Source organism: Labrus mixtus, chromosome 16, assembly GCF_963584025.1.
Source record: "Labrus mixtus chromosome 16, fLabMix1.1, whole genome shotgun sequence".
In the NCBI taxonomy this organism is placed as follows: domain Eukaryota; kingdom Metazoa; phylum Chordata; class Actinopteri; order Labriformes; family Labridae; genus Labrus; species Labrus mixtus.
The window spans coordinates 8,807,703-8,814,832 of NC_083627.1; the positions used below are offsets into that span (position 1 = coordinate 8,807,703).

General features: G+C 40.1%; 1 protein-coding gene across 1 annotated transcript in view; it reads left to right on the forward strand.

Annotated features, from left to right (window-relative positions):
• ngly1 (N-glycanase 1) overlaps positions 1–7,130 on the forward strand; it is a 281,389-nt gene that overhangs the window by 158,490 nt on the left and 115,769 nt on the right. The gene's annotated exons all lie outside the window — the stretch shown is intronic.

Below are 7,130 nucleotides of genomic sequence, written 5' to 3' on the forward strand. Positions count from 1 at the left end.
CCTTGATACAAAAAAATGTATATATACAGTATATAGAATAAATGTTATATTTATTACAGCACGCCTGACAAGAACTGAGATCCATTAACATGATTAACCACTCCAACAAAGTCATATCTACTGATGGTTATTTATTTCCACATTGATTTTTTTTGCAAAAATTATTTCCGAAATGATTTATTTCCATCATTTTTAAACTTATTTTCCAAAATGTTAACACCACATATTTGCATATCTGGGAATGTGATATGGTGCATCAATCCTGGTGCAATATTTTGAAGACGCTGAGGGAGTGCATTGGTGAGACTCTTCAGGTGCATCCACGACTTTGCCTCCTTGGTGGCATAACATACCTAACATAACACATTTAGCATTTTAAAGGTTGGATTTATCACAGCAGCAAGAAATATACTGGAAGGACCCCAGGTGTTCCACTGTGAAGGAATGGACTGAATGGTTAAGATCTCATCATATGAATACATGTTGGGAAATATTCATTTAGGAGGGAAAACGACGATATGGGATCAGTTATGGCAACATGTTAAATCAAGGTCACAATAGAATGGACTCATAAAGGTTACTGTGCCTGTCACATGTCTGTGGTATGATTTCGATGGATGTCTTTGTCATCTCATGCTAGGAGAGTTGAGGCAGCTGGACCAGACTTTGTCTCTCCCTCCACTTTGAAGCACTTTGCTGATCAGCTGTCTCCAGTCTTTACAGACTTCTTTTTTTTTTTTTACATCTCATTGGTGACATGTCACATGCCAGCCTGCTTCAAGACCTCCACCATCATCCTGGTCCCCAAAAAACCAAGGACCACAGGACTTTATGACTTCAGACCGGTTACTGATTCTGATTCTGAGAGATGACTGACATGCTCTACCTAATTGCCCTGTACTATATTTGATGTAAGATGTGCTGCATTGTGTTAAATACTGTTTAAAGTTAATACAAAACACACTTAAATCTATATATTTGCAAATATATTTTCATACTTTTTTTTATATTTCCCTCATATTTCATTTAAAAGAGTGTGCGCAGTGCATTTGTTTATACTGAGTCATCCTTTTGTTGTTGTTTTCTTTGTTTTTTTTATCTTGACATCATTGCAGATAAAGGGAAACCTGAAAAAAGATATTGATGTATTTCTAACCATGTAGTTTACTTTTGAAATAAACCAAAAATAGCTTAGAACACTTTTTCTTTTAAATCTTAACTTATAGTGATGTTTTTGGAGTTATCATTTTTCTTTGAGGTTTAATTTAAAAATGTTTTTTTCAAAATGTTTATTCAAAAAAACTACTTTGTACAATTAGTTAGTTGAAAATAATTTATAAATTACATGTAAAAACTGTTTTTCGAGAACATCTTTTCACAATCTGATTTTACTTCCCTGATTTGATCATTTTCTGATTTTATTAACTTGGACTGTTTCGGTGCTTTTATTTTAAAAACCCTCACTCTCGTCTTCTGAAAGGTGTTGTTTTTACACTTCCGGTACCACCGTCATGAGGGGGCGTGGTCTCGAGGCACGACAACCATAATGTTTCTCGTCACTAGGGAACAGGAGCTGAGTAGATAAGAGTAAATATTTATGAAGGCTATATTCAAATGAATGTAGTTTAAGTTCATATGTGAGATGATATTAATGCCTCGAGCTCTGCTGTAGAACAACAACAATCATTCCTGAAATATAACAGGATCATGAACTATTCATCATCACTCTTTTGATATTAAATAATCCATTAAATATTCAGTTTATAGGAGGTAGCACTGACAGGTATGCTCTTAAATTGGTTGTTTTTTCAAAGAGGTTTGGTAGAGGATTTGTGGATTCTTTAAAGTCTTGGCTCTTTAGGAAACAGATATTTATTTTATACAAATATGAATGTTTGATCTTAAATGAACACACAAAACTGTGCAGTGTATGACCAGCATGCAGCAGGTCGTGACATCATTCAGTAGTTTTTAAAGTGCACCGTGGCCTCTATAAACTGAAGGGCGTTATTATCACTCCTCCTTCTGCTAGTGATCACGGCTGATTGAATTAACATAGAATTATCATTTCAGATAAGATGAAACGCGTTTGTTTCATCCTCAGACGACAGAGCCTGCTGTGATTGCTTCCTGTCTTCTGTAATGGGGTTGCAAAGATTCCTCAATCATAAACGGGATGATTCTTTTCTTTATTTAGGGGACACCGCTTAATATACTTTTTAAAAAAAAAAAAAAGGAAAATCCATGCACATCCATGCATTAATTAATGCATAGGTATCTGTCATACGTATCTGGATATCTGTAAGCTACACTGAAAGAAAACCCAGAAATACAGGCTGTCACATACCGAAAGTGAAATCATCGTCAGACAGTAGTATTCTTCCAAGAATTCCATTCAGGTAAAAGAGGATTTTTTGCAGCCCTGATGGATCATATCGATGTGGGCTCCAAAATTTGTGGGGTGAACGGACTTTTTCAGGAGTTTTTGTGCACGTATGAAACACCTTAGGAGTCTGGAGAGTTTTTAGGCCTCTGGGGTGCAGTCGGTCGTCTCTCAAACGGAAGGTGCGGGGTTCGATCCCCAGCTCCTGCAGCCACATGCCCGATGTGTCATAGGGCAAGACACCTAAACCCCAGGTACCTGCTGCTTTGTCTGCTATGAATGTGTATGAATGGAATTAGATACTTCTGATGGTCACTTTAAATATCAGCCTCTACCATCAGTGTGTGAATGTGGAGGTGTGACCTGCGGTGTAAAAGCACTTTGAGTAGTCAGAAGACTAGAAAATAAATATACAAGCTCAAGTTCCTTTACCATTTACCAAAATGTGGACGAGTATAATTTGAAGTCTGTTTAATTGAATTGCTTTCCCCCATGCATGAGAATGTTGGATGTAGGAACCAGTTTCATCTCCGTGGACTGATCTGAAAGATGATCTTAATAATGCATATGCTACGGCTTTCTATTAATATGATTAACTGTACAAGTTAATTAAGTATCCAGTGACATGTCTGGTCCTGTCAGAGCGTCCCAGACAGTCAGCTGCATGTCTGGATCCTCCTGTAGTGAAAGGATAAGCCACTGTTCCCATTGCAGCTCTATTTACAGCCGGGGTGACCTGTGGCACAAATACTGGCCATGACCACCTCGGACTGACCTCGGCTCTTACACAACTGCGGATCAGCAGAACCTCGCCAGCACAGGTACGATCCAATCAGATAATTCAAGAAAAACAAAAGCATCAGCATGCCTTCAAAAGGGCAAAGAGGACAGGAATGAATCTGAAGTTTGTTAATCATCCCATCAGTTAAAAGGATTTAGATTTCAGTGATGTGACTCTAAAAACATGATGGTAGCTCAGGGATCCTTTTCTCCCCATGCAGATTTGATTTATTATGACTAATCCTTCTTGGAAGTCTATCTTCATATTTGACAATCCACATTTTAAATGAAGACTTTTTCAGTTAATGCAGTTTGTATTCCCCGTTAAATAAATAGTTCTGCTGTCGTGTCCTCGTGCCTCTGTAGGACAAGGACAGTGTACTCAACGTGTACTCAAGCTCATCTTCAAAGATGATCATCAAGTTGTTCATCTTCAAAGGAATATAAACGTTTCCTTTGTAGTCGAGGTCATTTCTTTTTGGAAACGTCTACATGGTGAGATTTGACCTTCTCAGCAAAAGGAGCGAGACTCATTTGAGCAAGTAAACAATCAAAATGTTGTTCTCACATGGACTAAATACGTCAGAATCAGAATTCTATGTACCGGCACTTTTCTTTTGAGGAGCCGGTTACAGAACTAAATGTTCTCCGGTCCCCCTCACTGTTGCCTTTCTGAATCACAGGTTTTGTCTGGATGAAAAAAACATATTCACAGAGAGTGTTGGCGGCCTCAGCAGCACATTTCTTATGGTCTTTTTTTTTTTTTTTTTTTTCTTAGCCCAGGGTGGGAGCTAACCCAGAAACACTGCAAGCTTTCAGCGAACCAGGTCAATGTCAGAACAGCGAGGAACCAAACACGATTTGAATCTGATCTTCCAACTAGAGGGAAGAATTAACCGTCAATGGTGGAGAGCAAGTACAGATCATGAACAGGTTAAATACGAGGCTCTTAAAAGATTTCAGGGACTGCAAAGGTTGTTCTCATGAGGAGTCCAGTGGCCCTGGAACTGGGGCTTTGAGGCCGATTCCTTTCAGCTCTTGAGAGATTCCTGATACGGTCAGAGGTGTGAATGAAATGAGATGGTTCTAGGTGTTCTTGAGAGTATTACCGGGACCAAGAGAGGTGTTGAGCATCCACTGGGACTCACACAAACCCAAAGAACATCAAGCAATCCTCTCAAGTGCACCTTTGAACCTGCTGCTAAGAACCTTTGAGGTAGGTGCTCAAGATGCTCAGAGATGCTCTTGACTCCGGTGAGGAGGTGCTAGCCGGGCACGTGTCCGTCCGAGGATGCGGACACAGCACCCCACTTTAGTTTACAGGGACTGGATGGCTCAGAGCAACGGCCCCGGGAACCCCCACATTCCCGAAATACTTCCCACTGGATGAATGCAGGATAAAAACATCAATTCCACGCGTACAGGACAAGATAAGAAAGACCACTTTGTCTCCGCGGGGCGCCTGCATCACCGCAAGTAAAAAAAAAAAAAAAATCACCCACAGGAGCTTTAAGGGAATCATCAATGGAGCTACAAAACAAACAAGAGGATATGTACTTTAAAGCTAGCTTGCAGATATTTCCTATCACCTCTGTTGCTAACTTACAGGTTTAGTATCTTCCTTTGTCAGCAAACAGAGCCGGAAAATCTCCAACAGGAGTTTGTTTCATGATGATTTCTGAGTTCACATCTTTTTTTTTTTTTTAAATAATTCATGGAGCATCGATTCCAAGGAATGCAGACTGAGAGAAACATCTCTTTTCTTGCTGAAATAAAATCATTTCTTTGTAGCTGTAAGACATCTGAGCCCGTTATCTCCAGCACACACAGAGATCTTTGTGATGCGGTTAAGGGACGGTCTGCGTGTTGTCCAGGGGCCGGGGCAGAAAAAGACTTGTGACCATTTCCTGGTTTGTCATGTGGGCTGACACATCGACCTTTACTGTATGCATCTCTCTTATTGGCTGAGCGTCTTCACCTGGATGAACCAAGCACGCAGCTGGCCAATCAGCAGCAAGGGAGGCTGAAGCAGACCAGTTGTCGGAACTAGGAAGGTCGTGGCGTGATGCTTTGGTACAGTGTTTGTTTGCAAATGTGTGTGTGTGTGTGTGTGTGTGTGTGTGTTTAATATACCACACAGCAGCTGGGAGTCCAAAGAGTCCAGCTCTTGTTTGGATAAGCCAGGGGGAAGGACACACACAGTACTGATATTCATTTTAAATAAAGAATCTTCATCTCATACTGATAGGATAAAGGTTAATCGATTAAATATGGTGTTCTAAACTGATCAATAAGTAAGCTGCGTGTGGTAGGACCTCACTAACAATGTTTCACCCCCTGCTTGCAGGAGAAGCCAGAGTCAACAGGAAGTCGACCTGGACGCACGCTGTTTCTAGCAACACAACTCCTGAGGAGCAGATGTCAGCAGGGGAGGGTCGCAGGATGCTCTGAACGAGGGCAACGTGCTGCTGGGGTCAAAGATACAGATACGCAGTTTACTATGATCAGACACTTTAAAAATGATTTCATACAACGTTGAACCCTCTCCAATCGAATGCAGGAAAAGTTAAATAAATGAACACCCTAGAAATACTCTTCAGATTCCCTCCTTAAACTCCAGACTCTTAAAAATCACTTTAATGATCGCCTCATGAGCCTCCGTCAATCCCCTCACTTGCATCCTTTTTTAATGAACTTGGAATACTGCGAAAAATTAGGATCTTCAACCTCTCGAATGCATCCTACAACTTCATGAGGACCTCTTGGAAAGGCGACCTCTTCCTTGGATGTTTAAAAACTTAACATCTGTAAAGAGTCACTTGAGTTCGACAAGAAGTCAGGAGCAGTCTTCAAAAAAAAATCCACCTAAGAAGACCCTTAAATACCCTGAACCTGCCAGAGAACCACAGGATGAAAACAACATATTCATCATGAAGGAATTTAAACGGTGATTATCAAACAAAACAAGCCTTATTTGCCCCCAAACTTTCAGTGTGGTTAATGCCATGTTGGTAGCCGCCACCTCAGCGACTCTGAGGCCGAGGTGTTCCTGATAAAGCCTCTAATGTGATGTGTTTATGCAGAAGCACAGTCTGCAGCAGGTTAGAAAGGGGGCATCTTTCAGTAGGTGAAAAACTATGAAAACAAAAGCTGATGGTGAATCCTTTACGCAGCACATTTAGGGATTTAAGTGCATCAACATTAAAAAACAAATGGGTCATGGTTAAAGTTCAGAGACAGAGATAAGGCTGAATGGGACAAGATGAGTGCATCGTGGTGCTGCCACCTGCTGGAAATTAACATCATTACAGACTCATTTGCAAACTTGAGAAAACTATAATTTGAACTGGACAGAAGTATCTGGAAACACCTTTGGTGTAAGGTTTCATTTCTCATGTGCTCTCTCATTCCAATACGAAATTATTTCATATTTTAGAAAGTTTTATTAATTTAAAAAAAAAATCTGTTAGGAGGTGAAAAGAAACTTTCAATTGATTCTTGTTCCTCATGTCCGTGGCTGTACCCCTGAGAATTTTCAGCAGATTTTACTGTAGAATTTTTGAAATAATTAAGTTGAATTCTGCTGAAATTGCATAGAGACACGATCATCTAAAGAAGTTTGAAGAGTTACATACAGCAACACAGTTTTTGTATTTACTGTATTTTATGTTTTTTGAGGCATTTCAGGATATTTTACCAACCTCTCACATGAAAGGAGCAATATGTAACTCTGACACCTAGCTTCCTCCCCTGCTTCCTACTCTCTAGAGTCAATGTGCACACAGGTTGCAAATTCGTGAACACCGAAGCTCCAGTGTTTATCATCGGTCTGAATCAGTATAGTAGTCGTTTAGAAATTTTTATACAGCGAATGCCTCTTGCCTCTGCTAAATGTTTCTATTAATGCTAAAAATCTGTGAGAGGTGACAAGAAACTTTCAATGGATTCTTGTTCCGGATGTCCGAGA